General features: G+C 39.7%; 1 pseudogene; it reads right to left on the minus strand.

The window, feature by feature from the left end:
* Nucleotides 1-7,278: 7,278 nt before the first annotated feature.
* Nucleotides 7,279-7,937, minus strand: LOC121041086 (peptidyl-prolyl cis-trans isomerase A-like; annotated as a pseudogene).
* Between the last annotated feature and the right edge of the window lie 12,850 nt (nucleotides 7,938-20,787).

A 20,787-nucleotide genomic window follows, 5' to 3' on the forward strand; every position in this document is an offset into this window, starting at 1 on the left:
CGGCTGCACCAATTTGCATTCCCACCAACAGTGCAAGAGGGTTCCCGTTTCTCCACATCCTCGCCAGCATCTATAGTCTCCTGATTTGTTCATTTTGGCCACTCTGACTGGCGTGAGGTGATACCTGAGTGTGGTTTTGATTTGTATTTCCCTGATAAGGAGCGACGCTGAACATCTTTTCATGTGCCTGTTGGCCATCCGGATGTCTTCTTTAGAGAAGTGTCTATTCATGTTTTCTGCCCATTTCTTCACTGGGTTATTTGCTTTTCGGGTGTGGAGTTTGGTGAGCTCTTTATAGATTTTGGATACTAGCCCTTTGTCCGATATGTCATTTGCAAATATCTTTTCCCATTCCGTTGGTTGCCTTTTCGTTTTGTTGGTTGTTTCCTTTGCTGTGCAGAAGCTTTTTATCTTCATAAGGTCCCAGTAATTCACTTTTGCTTTTAATTCCCTTGCCTTTGGGGATGTGTCGAGTAAGAGATTGCTACGGCTGAGGTCAGAGAGGTCTTTTCCTGCTTTCTCCTCTAGGGTTTTGATGGTTTCCTGTCTCACATTCAGGTCCTTGATCCATTTTGAGTTTATTTTTGTGAATGGTGTGAGAAAGTGGTCTAGTTTCAACCTTCTGCATGTTGCTGTCCAGTTCTCCCAGCACCATTTGTTAAAGAGACTGTCTTTTTTCCATTGGATGTTCTTTCCTGCTTTGTCAAAGATGAGTTGGCCATACGTTTGTGGGTCTAGTTCTGGGGTTTCTATTCTATTCCATTGGTCTATGTGTCTGTTTTTGTGCCACCAACTCTTCATTTCGACTCAGTCATGGTTCCTGAGTTCAGGCCCCACCTCAAACTCTGTGCTGTCAGCGTGCAGTCTGCTTGAGATTCTCTCTCTCCCTCTCTCAAAATAAATAAATAAACTTTAAAAAAATTCAAAAAAATTCCTTCTTCTCTCCCCAACCATATTCTCCAACAGCTATTTATCTGTTTTTTTCTACTGTAAATTATTTTTGCATTTCTAGAATTACATATAAATGGAATCAAACATGTATATAGTGTTTTTTGTCTGATTTATTTCATTCATCGTAATTATTTTGAAGTTTATCCCTGTTGTGTGTATTAATAATCTGTTCATTTCTACTGTTGAGTTGTATTCCATTGTATGGATTTCTGATTTCTTTATCCATTGACATATTGATGGATATTTGAGTTTTTCCAATTTGGGGCTATTACAGTTAAAGCCATTATGAACATTCAAATACAAGTCTTTGTATGTATATATGCTTTCTTTTTCTTTGGGTATATACCTAGGAGAGGGATGCCTGAATGGTATGGCAGATGTATTTTTGACTTTTTTTTTTTTTTTACATTTATTTCTTTTTTGAGAGACAGAGCACAAGTTGGGGAGGGGCAGAGAGAGAAGGAGACACAGAATCTGAAGCAGGCTCCAGGCTCTGAGCTGTCAGCACAGAGCCCGACACAGGGCTTGAACTCACAAACCGTGAGATCATGAGCTGAGCCAAAGTCGGATGCTTAACTGTCTGAGCCACCCAAGCACCCTGTGTATTTTTGACTTTTAAGAAACTGCCAAACTGTTCAAAGTGGTTCTGTCATTATGCATTTTCACTAGCAGTGTATGAAAGTTTCAGTTATGTGTTCATCAACCCTTGGTATAGTCCGTTTTTTTATTTAACCGTTTTAAGAATTGTAACGATATCTCATTGTCATTTAATTTGCATTCCCCTAATTACTAATAATGATCAGCACATTTTTGTGTGCCTGTTTGCCATCTGTGTGTGTGTGTGTGTGTGTGTGTGTGTGTGTGAGTGTATGTATGTATTTTTTTGGTGAAATGATTGTTCAAATATTTTATTTAGGCTCTAATTGGTTTTTCTTATTAATAATCACCGAGTTGTAAGTATTCTTTATATATGTTTACAATCCTTCTCAAGGTATCTATTTTGCTGATCTTCTCTCCTAGTATGGGGCTTGCTTGCCTTCATTTTCTTAATAGTGGTTTTTATATAGCAAAAAATTTTCATTTTGATGATGTCCAACTTATTAAATTCATGTTTTGATTTAAGACTACTCCAAAGTCTGTATGATTTCTTCTAGAAGTTTTATTGTTTGGATTCTTACATTTGGCTCTTTGATTCATTTTGAGTTATTTTTGTGTGTAGTATAATGTAAGGGTGTGGTTAATTTTGGTGTACCATTTGTTGAAAAGATTATCCTTTCTCTCATTGGACTGACTTGACATCTTTGTTATAAAGGAGTTGAACTTGTATGTGTGGATCTGTTTCTGGGCCCTCTATTTTGTTCTACTGATCTATAAGTATGTCTTTTCATCAATATCATATTTATTGTTTGTAATAACTTTATAGTAATTCCTGAAATCAGGTAGCGTGAGCTCCCTTACTTTGTTCCTTAAAAAATTATTTGGCCTATCTGCATTTTAACACAAATTTTAAAATCAGTTTGTCAATTTCTAGAATTGAATAGAAATTTAAATAATAAATTTCTTTTGCTTGGATTTTGGACTGAGATTGCACTGAAACTGTAGATGAATTTGGGAAGAGTTGACATCTTAATATTGACAGTGCATTTCATTTTGATCTGTTTTTCACATATGGAATAGTACATATTTATAAGTAAATCTATGACTTTTTAAGGGATGAAATCAGGTATTGCTTGACAGAGCAAAGTTAACTAGCCCTCAGAGACTGAACCCATGGCTTTGTCCTGAGCAATATGGAATGTTAGCAACTGTTCCTTAACTTGATTCAAATAAATGTATTTGGTTAAGTTAAATCCACATTTTTGTGTAGTAAAAAAAATAAAATGTTGTTGTTTATTGACTATGATTAGCAGAATACATCTAAAAATGCCTGACCATTTGGGATGGCAAATAGGTGGGATAATCCTGTTATTACCTTGCCTCTCATTCCTTGTTATGGCAGAAATCATCAATCATGCCATTCTTTCTCAAAGAATGTATACATAGATACTATTTATTTATTTATTTATTTATTTATTTATTTATTTATAATTTATTTATTTATTAACAGTGGTCCTGTTTATTTAATACTACTTATTACTGGTGGTCCTCAAACTCAGTTTACCTTTTCTGCAGTAGAGGGAATTCCTCCAAGGGGTTGAGTTAACTTGCAAAAGTTTTTCTAATGCTAAAGTCTGTCAACTTTTCATTCCTTACACCAGAATCTGCTAAGCCAAGGATTTTCCACTTGTTTTGCAACTCAAATTCTATGTGCATTTTTGACTCTAGCACATCCCTGCATGGGGGTCAAAGTGGACTCAGTGTAATAGAGCCTTTAAATAGTACATAATGACTTAATTTCAAGGATTTTAACATTCTTGTAGGAGCCCCTGTTCCCACCTCCTACTTTGAAGCCTAAGGCCTTGGGCCCTCTGCTGACTCTACAGTGGAGCTGAAAATGCGTCCATTGTACTTACAGCCCTGACTTCTAGTGCACTTGACCACTCTCCCAATCTGTATGTCACCTTATGAGGTCAGTTCTCCTACTACTAGTTTGCTATTTAAGTTATTTCAGACCACTGGACTGACTCAGTGAATTATGGATACTCTTCCTCATGCTGAGCCATGGAAAACTTACCTTTTTTTTTTTTTTTTTTTTGGTTGCCATGACATTTGGAGAGGTGGAGGGCAGGGTTAGAGACCTGGTAGGGAGCAGATGCTTCTATTGCTGATAATAAACTTAATTGAAGCTAAAAATTGTTGGGTCTCTTTGGTTTCTCCCTTGTGACTTCTCTGTAGTAATAGATGCCAGGAATTCAGGCCAGTTTGGGAGGGCAGGGTACTTGATGGATTCCATTTGCAGGTTGTAGAGTTGAGAAGAGGTGATGATGGGTTGTCCTGGTAGAAAAGAGATGTAGATTTGGAGTTTAGGAGAAATGTTTGCATTGGAGATTATTGATTTAGAAGGCATTTGCATATAGGTGACTGCTTAAGAGGCAATGGTAGATTGAAATCACCATTTTCTTTCAGGTGGGAATGTGCATAAAAAGAGGCCTACAGCTGGACCTTGGGGATACTCACATGTGAGAGATTGAGGAAAAATGGGGACCTGAAAGTAGAGGAAGTTGAGAAGAAATGATGAAGAGAAAACTAGCATTATTGTATGAGGTCCCTTCTTAATTTCTACTTGGCCAAAACTTTGCACCCTCAACCCTTGTAACAGCGATTGGCACATAGTCAGTGCTTAATAAACTTTTGTTAAATGACTGAATGTGTGGAATCCAAAAGAGATTTTCTAGGAGGAACCCAAGGTCAACAGTCTCCCAATGTTAAAACAAGGCTGGGATGAATGAGAAAAGGTTTCTTTGAGAAAAGGGCTTGGATTTGAGGGATTAGGAAATTACTAGTGACTTTACAGTATATAGGTTATAAACTCTTATCACCTCATGCTTAGATTATTGGAACATGTAAAATGCAGATGGTTAATACTTGATTCCTTGGATTAAGGTGAGGGCTCAATGATATGAGTTGTAAATGGTGTTAAGTACTTAGCCCAACCTCTCATTCACTCATTAAAATAGTATTTAATGAGAGTTAACTATGGTCTAGGTGTGGTTTTAATAGCTGCAGATAGAACAATGAATAAAACAGATATGATTTGTGTATTCATGGACTTTATGGTCAATCTGGGGTGGGGACAGGTAATAACAAAGACATCTGAGTGTGACAGATGCCGTGCAGAACCAAAGGATGATCATCTGATAGAGAGTGACGTGATGGGTAGCCTATACAGGTAAGGCCTCTCTGAGGAGCTAATAGAAGCTAAGAGCTGAATGGGAAAAAGAGCCAATATTGACTATTACTATTCCTTCCTTCTTCCTCTTTTTATTTCTGGTTCTTCCTCTTTCCACTTCAACTGTTCGTCTGCCTTACATATCGGCTCATTTCATCACATGCTCAAAACCTTTCCATGCCTCCACGAGTGACTTTGCAAGTTGTTATCTGGGCTCAGCCAGCAGAGGAAAGTGCTGCTTTCTGTATTACCAGTGGGCTGTCAGCTCCATGTGGTACTGTAGAAAAGGCATCCTTGCCCCAGGCAAAGGCATTTACACCTTCCAGGGAGATGAATGATTAGAGACAGCAGAGGGGCAGAGGAGGTGGCAGACACAGACACAGAGGAGGGAGTGGATAGGAAGCTAACAGGACTTAATCTATTAGAAGAGGAAAGGCCTTTTAAAAGTGAATTAATGATATTTATAGCTGCATCAGGTAAGTAGTTGGCCAGAGTTCACTGATAATGAGACCAGGATTGAATTCCTATATGGACCAGAGAGCTTCATGTGGAGAAACTATGCTATTTACTCCCTGGCTATTGAGACTTAGGCAAACACATACCTCTCTGAACCTCAGTTCCCCAGTCTAAAATGGGCACACACATCTCATCTGCCTGCCCATGTCATAAAGAACAAATGAAAATGGATAATAAAGTGCTTTTTAAAATTATAATTTTTCGGGGCGCCTGGGTGGCTCAGTCGGTTGAGCAGCCGACTTCAGCCCAGGTCGTGATCTCGCGGTCCGTGAGTTCGAGCCCCGCGTCGGGCTCTGTGCTGACAGCTCAGAGCCTGGAGCCTGTTTCAGATTCTGTGTCTCCCTCTCTCTGACCTTCCCCCTTTCATGCTTTGTCTCTCTCTGTCTCAAAAATAAATAAACGTTAAAAAAAATTAAAAAAAAATTATAATTTGTCAATGTGATCTATTGTTATTACTGATTATGTTATTATTTTCGTGGCCTAGGTACCTTCCTCCCCTCCTTTTTCTGCAATGTATCAGCTGGCTATCTCTCATAGTGGATATTCAACCACACTGTGAATGTTCCGTATAAATCAATCAATAGCCCTTCAATAGGCCCATTATACTGACCCTGAGTTAGGAAGATCATATATTCTCAAGTGCTAGTGCTTGGGCTATTCTACCCACTCCTGGCTAAGTCTTTGTCTTACTTATTTTAATATTTGTTACACTCTATTGCAGTGCTTCTAACCACTAACCGCTAGTGTGGATTTCCTGTCTCCTCATCATGAATGAGTCGTAGGCGGAGTCTTCTTTGACCTTTGTCCTTTTGCCTGATCTCTAGAGAACTGGAAATTAGGTCATTTGGTGTTTACTACCCAGTGATGACAACTATAGGGCACATGTGTCTCGCCCCCAATATCCTGCTCATCATGGATACTGCTAATTGATTATTGCCCTATCCGCTATTGATGCGGCTTACCAGCCCTACAATGGGGAACCACTGGGTACATGTGGCTACAGAGCATTTGAAATGTGCCTAGTCCAAATGGATGAATGTTGTACAAGTAAAATACATAATTATCATGGAGACACCACAAAAGAAAAAAATGTAAAATATCTCAATAATTTTATATCTGTTGCAAGTTGAAATAATATTTTGCATATAATAATTAAAATATGCTATTAAGGGGCGCCTGGGTGGTGCAGTCGGTTAAGCGCCCGACTTCAGCCAGGTCACGATCTCGCAGCCCGTGAGTTCGAGCCCCACGTCAGGCTCTGGGCTGATGGCTCAGAGCCTGGAGCCTGTTTCCGATTCTGTGTCTCCCTCTCTCTCTGCCCCTCCCCCGTTCATGCTCTGTCTCTCTCTGTTCCAAAAATAAATAAATAAACGTTGAAAAAAAATTTAAAAAAAAATAAAATATGCTATTAAACTTACTTTTACCTATTTCTTTTAACATTGTTTTTTGATGGCTGCCAGAAAATGTAAAATTATAAATGTGGCTCACATTTGTGGCTCATGTTCTGTTTCCACTGTATAATGCTGCCTTCAAATCATTATTAAGACAGTTCTTTAGGCATTCAGTGACCAATAAACCAGAAATTAAAGGAGTTGTATTTTTTGGGGAGCAGAAGAGAGGTTGACATTTCGAGTTTACATCTAGAATGAAAAAAAAGAGCTTGAGTTTATGTAATTTAGTGGTTCCCAAACATGTCTCTGTATCAGAAAGTCCTGGGATCTGAAATTATAAAATTAGAGATTTCCAGGTTCCACTCTTGGCGATTCTGGTTAATAGGTCTGAGATGGGGCCCTGGATTGTGTATTTTCTTCCTTTTCTTTTGTTTAGTTTTTATTTCATAATAATAAACTTAACGTTGCAATCCAGCCAGACTTGGAGGGGGATAAGAAAAATATGGAACCCATATTCTTTGCAGTGAGATCACAAAGATTATAGGTTATTTTGAGCAGATGAGGGTGAAGGGGTACTTTTGTGAACTACAGAAGGAATGGTCTGATGGTTAAGATAAAACACAAGTCAAATTTATTAGATTTGTTCATGGTCAGCAATGGTGATCGTCTTGCTGGTCTTGCCATTCCTGGACCCAAAGTGCTCCATTAGCTTTCACAAAAGTCATGCCCTCTTTTACCTTGCCAAAGACCACATGCTTGCCATTCATCCATTAAATCTTCACAGTGCAGATGAAACCTGGGAACTCTGTGTGGGATCCAGCATTTGCCATGGACAAGATTTGAGGACCATATGCTTCAGGATGAAATTCTCACCATTAGATTTTTCCCCATAGAAGGACGTGCCACCAGTGCCAATAAGGCATGTGAAGTCACCATCCTGGCACAGAAATCCCAGAATAACTCTGTAATTCCTTCTCCAAATTCTTTCTTCCAGGTGCTCAGAGCATAAATGGTTTCTGCTGTCTTTAGAGCTTTGTTTGCAAACAGCTCGAAGGAGTGATGGCCCAAGGGTTCACCATGCCTGACAATGTCTAAGAACACAGAGGGGATGACCATAGCTGGGTAGTGCGGGCATCTGCCAGGGTTGTGTGTTTCAGTAAGCAGCCTGCGAGATTCTGATGTGCAGCCAGGTTTAAGAGCCCCTGCGCTAGGACTTTTTTTACATTTCTATGAAGGGACTTTCCTGCGGTGACAAGTTGTTACTAGCAGAGCTAGGACCAGAGCACATGTTCTTCATGGATTATATTTTGTACCACAAATCCCTAGAATATTTTGTGCTACTGTGACCTAAGAGGCTTCACAGAACTCAGGATGGAATGAGGAACTCAGGCTACATCTAAGCAGGCAGGCAAGCTCTTCTTCCTTATTTGGAGAAAGCCCAGTTTGGCTCAGCAGCCCCCTCTGTTGTCAAAAATCCCTAGCGCAACCTGACACAGCTGGCTGTGGGAAAGGGAGCAGGGAGAGGGAACACAAGAGGATGTAGCATGAAGAACAGTAGATGGGGGGATCTATTTGCAACCAGGCAGCAGTCAAAAGGAAACAATGCAGCCTAAGCCCCTTACAGCCAGAAAGTCCTGTGGAAATTGTTTACCTGACTGCCTCCTGGTCTGGAGGAGAGGAGGGAATTTGGACAAATCATTTTACTTCTCTGGGCCTCAGTTTCCATATCTGAACAAGGGGAATAATGACATGCTCTCTACCCCTCCCTCATTACAGACTATTGTAATAGTCAAATAGAAAAATGGGTATGTTTTTAGCAGTCCAAAGACACGTGGCTAGTTTGAGATAGAACCAGACTTTGAACTCTGGTCTCCCCGTTGAGGCATGTCATACAATTTCAGCTAACAAAGGATAGATGTGTTCAGCTGCTTCCAGAGGGACAGAGGCAGAAAAAAACTTACAGGGGAAGTTGAGGCTGCCATCACACCTAGGTGAATTAAAGTCAGGTAGCTGCCCTTTATTTATGCATTCATTCATTACTAATTTATTTAGCTTATATTTATTGAGTACCTCTTATAGGATTGAAACTGTGCGAGATGTGGTGATACTAAGTCAAATCAGACAGGCTTTTGTTATGTCTATGGTTCTTGCAGTGTTTCCCCAAATATTTCCTTTGTCAGAAATATTCTCAACTAGCTGTCACAGTGCACAAGTAACATGACTGGGTGAAATATAATAGCTGCCATTTATTGGGAGTTAGTTATGTGCCAGGCACAGTGCTAGGCACTTCCAGTAATAACTACCTTGGAACCCAGAAGAAGAAATAGACCTAGGGAGACTTAGCACATTTCCGTTTAGTAGGCAGTGGAGGTAGACATATTTCCACCTGTTAAACAACAATGCTATATTGTTTTGAAAAGTATTTCCTTTTGGTAATAGTGTGGGGTGGCTGTAAGGCCCTAGACAAAATGCATATTTACTTGTCTATGTTCATGAAAGTGTTATTTATAGTAGTGGAAAATTAACCTAAAATATTCAAAATAAATTTAAATAAATTATAATACAATATTTTTGAAGAGTATTTAATGATCTGGGAAAGTGTCATTCATAAATTGCTACTTCACACTAGGAAGATTTATATCTGCTTGATACTAATTTTGTAAAAACACCCACCTAACCCATAAATCCAGAAGAAAAGGATGGAAGGCAATTCACCGTTGTTTTCAATATTGTTGTTGGGCATTAGTGTTTTGGGAGAGGCTTATTTTCTTTGAACTTTTTGAGTTTCCCATATATTCTACTTTTTTTTTTTAAGTTTTCCCCCAGACATTAAAAAAAATTTTTTTTAATGTTTATTTATTTTTTGAGAGAGAGAGAGAGAGACAGAGTGAAAGCTGGGGAGGGGCAGAGAGAGAGGGAGACCCAGAATTTGAAGCAGGCTCCAGGCTCTGAGCTATCAGCACAGAACCCAACATGGGGCTTGAACTCATGAACCACGAAATCATGACCTGAGCTGAAGTCGGACACTTAACCAACTGAGTCACCCAGGCGCCCCTCCCCCAGACATTTTATTATGATAGTTCTCACACATACAGAAAATATGGAAGAATTACAGTGAATACCCATATACCCACAACCTAGATTCTACAATTAACATTTTACTATATTTGTTTTATCACTGATCTATCCATTTCTCTGTTTATCCATTTTATTTTCTGATGCGTTTCAAGATACATCGTTGGCCTCTCTATACCTTTGCCCAAATACTTCATTATGCATTTTTTAAAATTAAGAATTTGTTTGGGTACTTTTCTTTTCCTTAGGAGGTAGTATTTACTTGTGATGAAATGCACAGATTCTATGTACCATTCAGTGGGTTCTGAAAATACATCCACCTGACAAATCTGCAGGGAGACACAGAACATTGACATCACCTTGGAAAATTCCTTCACCTCCAGTCAATCCCTTTCCCCAAAGCAACTTCTGTTCTCGTTTTTTCCAGCAGAGATTAGTTTTGCCTGTTACAGAAGTTCATGTAAATAGATTCGTATAGTATATAGTCTTTTGTGTAAAGCTTCTTTTATTCAACGTAATGTTTTTGAGATTCAACCATGCTACTGCATGTACCAGCGGCTTGTTGTTCTCTGTCGTGAGGGTGGTATGAATGTATCACTTTTGGTATTTCCGTTTTCGTATTGACGGACACCTAGTCCGTTTTTGGTTTGGGGCTATTATAAATAAAGCTGTTATGAACATTCTTATACAGTCACTTATGGGCATATGTTTTTCTCTTGGGTAGGTACCTGGGTGAAGTTCTGGGTCATAGAGTAGGTATATATTTAGTTTTGTAAGAAACTGCCAGGCCCATTCTCAGAGTGGTTGTATCATTTTATACTCTTGCCAACAATATAAGCAAGTTCTGGTTGCTCCATATCCTTGCCAATATTTGATGGTGTCAGTCTTTTAAAAAAAAAAATTTTTAAGTTTTAATCCTTCTGATGGGGTGCAGTGGTGTCTCTTTGTGGACCACATATTTTTAAAATCAGAAAAAAAAGTTTTATAAAAAATAAAACTGAAATGATGTCAAAGAAAAGAAAGAGAAAGTACTGGAAGTAAATTTGGTAAAATTAACTTTCCTCTTTTTTGGGTGATTTGTACATGGATTTCTTTCTTGTCCTGTTTTGCTTTAATTTCCAGGTTGTCAAAAATAAACATGTATTATTTTTATTATGAAAGAGAACATATCTTATTTATAAAAAAATATTACCTATGAGAGTTAATATGTTAATTGAGGTAATTCAGTGACATTTTAGTAGTCATGGCTGTGTGACAAATTAAAGCTTTAAAAAGTTTAAAATGTGACTGCTGGGCTTGTTTGATGGGCTATATTTGGGTCTTATGTGTAAATACTCTGTGAGTATGAGCAAAATGCTTCCTGTCTGGGCTTCAGTTTCTTCCTCTTTTTTATAAATGGGTTGGAATAAGTTATCAGAATAGGTTATTCTATCTCAGTTACAAAGAAAATGTGTGCAAAACTGATAAGCATTTGAGGAAGTGAGAGATAGGACATTCCTGTTCCTTAGGAATTTCAAGTTGAGAAAAAAAAGAGCCATTTGCCCTGGGACTCTTAGAAAAGGTCCAGGGCCACAGAGGGAGACTGCAGGGTATAGCGAAGAGAATGTGAACTTCAGAGTTTGATGGTCCTGAATTCAAATTCAGACACAACCCTCTTCTTGACCTTTGACCTTGGGCGAGTGCTTTAATCTCTCTCAGCTTCTGCATCCGCAAAACAAAGATCACAAAACCTTTATCCTTGTGTGTGTGTGTGTATTTTAAATCATAATATTTACAGACATTACCATTTACAGAAATGTCTGGGTTTGTCCTCTGCCTTAGAATGTAGTAGGCAAGTGACAAAACTTGGGGAGAAGGACTTGGAATAGAGGGAAATAAAAAGGGCCAGAGACAAATTTAGAAATCTAGATTGTGAAGGCTTAAAGGAATGCTAGAGATGATCTAATCCAAAGCCTCATTTTGCAGAGGAGAAAAATAAGGTCTTGCATTGATCTCCCATGGACATGGTGGCAGGGCCAGTATGGGAACCCAAGGCATTTTGTTTTCTGCGTATATCATGAGGCTTCGGCCAGCTTTACAATTTGACTCTAGTGTGGTGTCAGTCAGATGAAGTGGAATTTTCCTTGCACATTCCACGAGGACCACTTGGCTTGGGGTTTTCAAATGCCATAACCAGCAAGAGAATAGAAACAAGCTCTCCAGGAGACTTGTCAGTGGAAGATTTAACTCTTCTCTTCAACTCTTTAAATTTTACAAACTCGAGTTTGTAACATAGTTACAAACTATGTTTGTAACATAAGTTTTACAAACTCGAGTTTGTAAAATAGGCAAAAACAAACAAACAAACAAACAAACAAACAAACAAAACACATGTTGTTGGTCAGCTTAGCTCTGCCCTGGAACTGTTTGTTACATTTGACTCTGATTCTTCCCAAGCTCAGGCACCAACTTCCCTGGTAAGTACATGCTGCCCACTGAGGGATTTCTGTGTATCAATTTCATCCACGGCAAGTTTCCTCCATTGTCCTGGGTTGCAGGCTAGAGACTTACTGTCTGATAACTGTATGATTTTCTGGCACTTTCAAAGGAGACCAAATATCCCTGCCACACTGATTTGACCGATTAGTTTTCATCAAAGTTGTTTACTACTGGTTTGGTAGTGTTAGTTTGCTTTTGTGTTTAATTTCAGAGAAAAAGATTTAAGAGCTTAGAATCCCTCCTTTCAAACCTTCAGTTTGTTGGTCTGTGGAAGCAATTTCTTGGATAGTTTTATTGGCTGAGAAAAAGAAAAGAAAAGAAAAATCAAGATCCAGCTTGAATCTTCTCTTGCTCCTTGACCTGAATCTCTATCAAAAGTCTTTCCCTGCACACCACACCGCTCCCAACTTTGCAAAGGGCTGCTCATGAGTGAGTACTCTCAGCCCTGGCGATCTTGAGACAGGAAATAACATTAAGCTCTCCAAGGGAAGGCTGTTTTCACAGAGGGATTTTACTCCAGACTGATTCAAAGAATAATGAGCCTCTTGTGGGCAAATCTCTTGGGAAACGTCTGATCTCGTTTTCTAAGATATTGGTCAGAGGAGTGAGAGGGCTTTGGGATACTATCAAGACTGGCTCTGGATCCATCTTACCTTATTTATCTGCTGGGATCAGGGTCAGCTTCCTGCTGGAAGGAACAATTTTTGCCAAGCTCCTTCAACCCAAGGCATAGAAAACACAGAAGAAATATTGATACATTCTTGTGCTTTCCAACACAAATGTATTTCATAGAGTCCTTGCGGCTATAAAGAAATTCTTTGAAAGCAAAATGTAAGAGAGCTTTGTTTATAGAAAAGTCCTTTCTTCCCTTGGCTAAGGGCTCCTTGTTTCTTTGCCGTCTCCATTCTCTCCCTTGCCTGCTTTGTTTATATGACAAAGTCAATATTATACTCCACTTACTGACATTCACTGTGGTAAGGAAGATGGAGTTGTAAGTTTTGGCCCCAAGGGCAATGTGGTAGAATAGAAAGGCCTGGAACTTGGTCTGGTGTCATAAATTCAGGCTCTGGTTTTGCTGATGACTTCTCAGACCTCAGCATCACCAATCATATCCAAGAATAAGATTTTACAAAATATTTTTCATAACATATGTGAGACATTTAACACAGGTTCAGGCCCAAAGTAAAGCACCCAGTTAGTTCTAGATGAGGTTGGCTTGAAAGGTTGACTTGAGGTTGACTGCCTTATTCCTTAATGGGTGTGTATGGCAGGGGACTAGGCTCCTGTAAAAGAATGAGAGGGAGGGCTGCTGGAAGGGGGCCAGGATATAGGGGAAGGACTGAAGAATAGTTGTTGAAGGCATACATTGGCTTGGTCTTTTTCTGAGGACTGACTCTTCAGCAGTGGGTCAGTGTGTGATGTAGTAGAAATGTAATAGACTTCGAGTAAGACAGATTTGGGCTCCAGGTTCTATTCTACTGATTTTAGATGTGCAACATTGTGTATGTGCCTTAAAATACCTCTCTGATAGGTTTAGTAGAGAGACCCAAGTTTTCTGGGCTCTTCCCTGCCTTTTGCACCTGAAGCTGAGAAACTAGGCTGGAGCACTGGAAATGACTCCATTCTCTGTGTGAAACCAGCCCTGAAGAAACAATTAAGGCAGCCTAAAGGTGTTGGCAGAAGCCTAATAAACCTTACTGGCATGTTATTTGGGGTTGCTAACCTTCCTCACAATTGGACTCTTCTATTCACAGATTAACACTAATAATAAGCCCCATTGAAGAGAATGGCTCTAATTGGTTCCTAGTTGTTGCTCTGGGATAAAAGTTGATCATCTATTCTGAGAATGGTCTTTCTGAGGCTGTGTCTGCAGTTTGCTCAAATGAACTGATAAATCAGTGAAAAATTCACTTCACAGACTCATTGGGTCTGAGCAACACTAACTTCTTGCGCAGGTTTATGTGTGTGTATGTAACTGTGTTTATGTGTTAGAGGACGTGTATGGATGAGTATGAGTTTAAAACTGTGATGCAGACACATGAAGATACTTAGAAAAGTAAACTAACCAAAGGCCCAAATAAAAATGTGCTCGCTTGACTGATCTCTCCTACATTAGTGTAACTCCAAAAGCAAATGGAAAACATTTTGGCATAATGAACATGACCTGTCACAAATTCTAATGCTTTAGGAGGAAAACAAGATGATAAGAAGGAAATTTGGCCCAAGGATTGAGGATATTCCACACTTTCTTTCCAGAAATTATTGTAAGAGGGATATCCAAGTCAGTTGCTGTTTTTGTTAAGGCCCATTGTATGTTTTTTTTCTTGACTTCTTCATATTCTTTTATTGTGGTAAAATATACATAACATTGACCATTTTAGCCATTTTAAAGTGCCATTAAATACATTCATCTTGTTGTACAACCATCACCACCATCCATCTCCAGAACTTTTTCATCTTTCCAAACTGACACTAAGTACCCATTTCAAATTTTCTCCAAATAAGTGAATACTTATTCACATGAGGGGTTAATGCAGGAAGTAGCCCATGTTTTCTTTTTCCTTATTCATTTATTCAGTTGCTCAATAGGTATACACTGATTACTGATGATGAGCCCGGGTACTATGCTGGGGATGATGTCAAACAAACCAGACAGAATCTCACTCTTTCAGATCTCACAGATTGTTCCCTTCTTGTTGTGGCAGGCAGAATAATAGCCCTCTAAAGATGTCCATGTCCTAATCCCCGGAGCTTGTGACTATATTGCTTTACATGACAGGAGGGATTTTGAGATGTGATTAAGTTAGAGATCTTCCTCCCCCACCTTTTTATATTTATATTGAGGTTAAAAAAAAGAAGAAGAAAAACATGGATGTAAGATAAGGATCTTGAAATGGGGAGATTATCCTGGATTATCTGGGTGGGCCCAATCTAATTCCAAAGATTTTTATAAGGGAAAGAGGGAGGCAGCAGAGTCAGAAAAGGAGATGAGATAACAGGACAGAGTGATGAGAAGGGGGCCATGAGCCAAGGAATGTATGCAGCCTCTAGAAACAGGAAAAGGAGAGGAGTGGCTCTTCTCCTAATGCCTCCAGAAGGAACACAGCTTTCTTGACACCTTGGCTTCAGCCCATTAGACTCATTTTGGACTTCTGATCTTTAGAACTATAAGGTAATTTGTGTTGTTTTAAGACACTAAATTGTGGTAATTTGTTATGGCAGCAGTAGAGAACTAATACACTTGTCTTTATGTTCAGTGTTAAGGGGTTTCTTTATTGTTAGTTTACTCTGGTTGGTCCAGGAAACAGGAGAGTGTAAAGTTTTTGCAGAACTCAGACTTTGATTTGCTCTGGAGGACCTGCCTGCCCCATGTCATCAAGCCTGTGCCTGGACTTCCAATGGACGGTGGCTTGTATTTAATTCATCTCTTATTTTCTTCCCCTTAGTACCATGCTAGCTAGGTACGCTAAATGTCTAGCACTCAAACAGAGAGGCATCCTGCACTTGGCTCAGGTCCTTTCTGCAAACCAAGCAGCGTTCAGGAGAGGTGGTCATTCCATAACTCAGTAAATTTACAAGTGTGTAATCACTTTGCCTACAGTAAAAATGGTTGATTACCAAGTGGTAGTAGTGTATTCACACGTGCTGTGTACTAAACCATAAGATACATGATTTTTCTGAGACCCAGATAAAAGGCATAAATGTTCTATGCAGGAGTCTTCCTCACACGAAAAGTAAAATCTTTGACAATTCTAAACTCTCAGTATTTACTTAGTCTTGTGCTTGTCTGAAACAGTAATCCTTATCCTTTTTGCTGCATGATTCCTTCTTAAGAACGGAAAATTATATTTTCTAATCTTTCAGACTTCATTCTGTAGCCTCCCTCTCTAATCTTCTGGGCAGAGAGAGGTCAGGCCTGAGTAGGTAAAGGAGTAAATAGCTCCCAGTCTTGGGAAGACAAAAATGTGAGCATGAGAACGGAAACTCCATGTTCTCTGAAGTCTTGACCTAAGACCAAAGAAGAACAGATTCTTCCATTTACTTGATCTTTAGAGATCCTCATAAAAGTGAATCTCTTTTTAAAGAACAATTCTGAGATGCTAGCTAACCTTGTCTTTTTCGTGTTAGGAATGAAATCTAAGGCACAGTAAGTTGAACCTCTTTAAAATGGCTTACAAGGCCCTTCATGACCCAGCCGGCCCTTTTCCCTACTTGTGCAGCCTTATCTCTCCCCATTTTGTCTCCTAATCTTCCAACCATTCTGATTTTTTTTTTTTTTAGTTTCTCTGACATTCTGATTCTTTCCAGTGTCATAGCTTGTACCTGACTCAGCCTGAACCATGCCTTCTTCTCCTTTCCTCCACACCTTGGCCTTGCTGACTTCTATACAACCTTCAGCTTAGAGGTTGCTTCCTTAGTTAGCTTTCTCTCATCCCTCACCACACTCAACTGCTCCTTTGCAAGCAGTTATACACTGCTGTTATACACTGTCCTATTGATGCCATTTACTTATCTTTCTCCCCGACTAGACTGTAAGCCCCAAGAGGGTATGTTGCATGGGGGCCCCTGTATCTTCTGTTCATTGTTTTCCCCACCATGCTTGGCACTTCTTTCTAACAGACTGGCACTCTGCCCACAGGCTAAATCTACCTCAGTCAGCCTTTTATGTGCCACCATTTGTTTTAATTGCACAGTTGTACATGACCGAGCAAATGGCGGATAGGTACCTGTAATCAAACAGTCCGGAGATTTTAAGTACTTTTGTTCATTCCTGGAACAGTCAGTGAGCCTTGGCAATAGGCAATTTAAATTCCGGACAACGAGTTTCCAAGCCGCTTCAATGGCTACATTTTGAGAATAGCGGAAAAACTCCGACCCTTTGTTAATTAGACTGAATCAGTTTTCATAATTCTACTTTATGCACTAGAATGGTTAGCAAACTTCATTATCAGAAGCCTGATGAGAAAGCTTTTAGCTTCTAATATAGATCTTGTGCATGATTTCGATTTGCAACCAAACTGTGGCCACTCTGCATAGCAGTGTTTCTTAGACATGATGATCTTAGAGTTTCATCATTATAAATAATTTCAAAGTAGGCTCAGAAAAGAGCATACAATCAACATCTTGCTTATGTATGTTTGATTTAGAGAAAGGACAGCTGATTGCCATAGTCAAAAGCAGCCATCATAAACCTTTGTAACACAGGTAGCCTGCATTTGTTGAACTTGTAAATTGATTTCTTTTGCTCTCTATGTCTGGAACATTGCCAGTATCTAAAGGATTCTTCCTAATTAATGGGAAAATATCCTCAAGAAGTTTCCAGAAAAGACATTTGACTTATCTGACAGAGCTTCCTGGGCTTCCCCTTTTGTGACACTCATAAATTACTCCTTCAATGTCTCTTTAATCCACGTTAGTCTGAAAGCTCCATCAAGGCAGAGACCACTTCTGTCTTTGCTGCTGAGTCCTTAGCACACAGACAGTTCATACACATTTGTTGGATGGAGAGATTAGTGACTCAGATGAATGCACTTCCATAGTGATGTATTGGGATATATGCAGTTTTATCTTTGGCAGCTCTACTTACTTGATGCTATTCTAAGTTAGAACTCTATAGCTTATTTGGAAAATTGCTTTGCGTCCTCTTTCAGTGAAAATGGCTACATAACAAACCACCTCAAAACTTATGACTTACCTCTCAACAACATTTATTTTGCTCACACATCTGTATTTTGAACAGGGCATGGCGGAGAAAGCTCATTTCTGCTCTCCTTGGTGTGGGCCGGAGCAACTTGGCAGCGGGAGAGGGGAAGCATCTGAAAGCTACTCCTTGCCTAGGCTAGGAATCTTGAACAGCTGGGGGCTGGATAAACCAGGGTTCCTCTGACATCTCTTTCTAGCTCTGCAAGGTCTGTGTAATCTCTCTAGCATGGTGGCTTCAGGGTAATTGGAATTCATACACAATGGCGCAGGGCCCCAGGGGTACGTGTTCTAAGGAGAGAGAAAAAGCCAAGTAGAAGTTATATTGCTTTTTATTTTTTAACCTCCCAAGTCTCATGGCATCGCTTCTGCTGCACTCTGTCCCTTTGAAGAGGTCACTTATCGGGGGTCAGTGCATAATCAAGGGGAGGTTGAATTCGATTCCGCATTTTGTGGGAGAACCTGCAAACATGTTTCAAAACCATCACTCACCCATTCACTGTTCTGGAAGTTTTGTGAAATCAATAAAGTCAAAATCAATTAAGCTGAGACTTGAACACCTATTCTGAGTAAGACAAGGACTCCTGCAGAGAAATAAAATAGTGTAGTCACTTTGTACATACAGGCATGAAAATGAGGAGTTTGAATGAGGACCCTTTCACTCCAATGCAAGCCATAGCGTCATGACTCCTCCAAAGGGTAGAATTTTGGAGTACATTTCTAATCTTTCGATGGGTACAAGTGGGACCCTTACAAGAGGAGAAGAGATATAACAGGCACTGTCAACATAGACATTAGTAGGCATATGCTTTATGGTACCCTCATTGCCTCCCACTGTTCCAGCTTGTCCCCCCAGGCTAGGCTTCAGGGAAGGTAGTGACTTTCCTGATCCTCTAGTTGGTCTTCTCAGACCTTTTCTTCCCCAGCAACTCCCACAATTGTGCAAATATCATTTCTATACTAATACATTTCCCATTCTATAATATTGATAGTTGTTCTGTTATCTGATTGAAGTCTGACTGATAGAGAAGAAACCAACATCCTGTCATTCTATAAAAAAAATCTTATTTTTGACCAAATACAGCTTGAATAGTTTTTATTTGCAACATGAAGCCTCAACTTTATGTAGATGGCAGTTATAAACCCTGTATACGGGACCTTTTAAAATCTAGTGGAGCTCCCCAAGATACTTTGCATTGACCTCTATTAAAGTATCTCCCAAAGATGAACAGATTGCTGCTGAGGTCCCTGAGGCCATGCCAGTCCTGTACCTCACAGGCCCTAGGTATGGAGAGGGTCAACTCTTCCTTATCCTCCACCCACAGGCCTGAGGAGTCTTACCTCAGATTACCCTCAAAGCATCAAAGGACCAAGTAACCTACTATTCCTCTCCACTCTGGATCAACCTAGTTAGTTGCAAACTACTTGCTTCAAGACTATTTTTCCCAAATCTCCTCTGGGAAGCCGGCAGAGTATTTACAGCTCTGTTAGAAAGAGCCTGTCTCTCCTGACCCTGAACAAGGCCTCCAGGACTTATAAGTCTGATTTGGGGTTGTAATCAGGGCCTTCCCCCTTCCACCCATCTCAAGCAGCTTTCCTTTTTGGTCCTGGAACAAAGGCCCTTTGGGGAGGGGTAAATACCACTCATTCCTTCCTGATAGACAAAGGAGAAATGGACACAGAAATATCTCAGTAGATTATTGTTCTGCAGTAAATTCTCAAGAAATCATCAGGCTATGTATGTTAAAATACCTTTAGCTATTAAAAGAAGCTTATGAACCTCAGATGAAATAGTGTAGGGGAAATTTTGTTTTCTTTTAATTTTCTCACTATTTGTAGGGTGTAGATGTGGAAAATTTCCTGGATAGAGATGTTCATAGTTAAAACAAAGGCAGAGCAAAAGGGGTTTCAGGATGTTCGTATTTAAAATGAAAAGAGCGCAAAAGGTTTTCAGGATGAGAGTAGTAACAGAGGGAATACTTCTCTCTTGCAGATCTGTGAGTTTGCTCTTTTTTTTTTTCTTCTCTCAGAACTTCTAAATATGGTGAGTTCTTCTGAGTCCCTGAAAATGAGCCAGCTGTTTTCAGAGTATTTAAAGAACTCGAGGGAATGTTGCTAAGTTCTGAGGATCTCCTCCAAAAGGAAGGTAGGGAGGATTAAGGAGCTACCAAGTTTACTCTGCAGATATGTGATTCACTGACCTTGTTCTTAAAATACCTGATAAGGTAGAGTCTCTAAGAGTTGAGATTATGTGACTGGGCCAGACCTTGCTACAATCTGCACATTCTCCAAACGTAAGAGCGCAGAACACAGTTATATGTAAGAACATGGGTGTTAGAGGAAGTTTTCCTTCTAGCTTTTCCCTGTGTGAACTTTGTGGCAGGGACTCACTGTCTTTAAGCCTCAGGCCCTTGTACCTAAAATAGAGGTAATAAAAGCATCTACCTTACCTCATAGAACGGATGGGGGTACAGGATAGTGGTTAGGAGTGTGGATATGGAGGTGGACTGTCCAGATCTCACTGCTGGTTCCACTGTGTATTATTTCTGTGTGAGCTTGTGGGCAAGCTCTTTACCTCTTGGAGTCCCAGTTTCCCCATCTGGAGAATGGAGCTAACAATAGGACCTAGCTCTTAGAATTGCTATAACAATTTAATAAATTAAGAAAAGTAGTTAGGAGAGTGCTAGGGCCTAGCAGAGCTCAGAAACTGGTAGCTATTCAAGTAGTTACTCGAAGCTGGAATGAAATCCAGAGAGCCAATGTAAAAAGCCTAAGTGGGCTTCTGGTGGATACCCACATCATGAGATATGTGAAGGAGATACAAGGTGCAGGACTATGTTACATGGC

This window comes from Herpailurus yagouaroundi, unplaced genomic scaffold (assembly GCF_014898765.1).
Source record: "Herpailurus yagouaroundi ecotype Mexico unplaced genomic scaffold, PumYag 29, whole genome shotgun sequence".
NCBI lineage: Eukaryota > Metazoa > Chordata > Mammalia > Carnivora > Felidae > Herpailurus > Herpailurus yagouaroundi.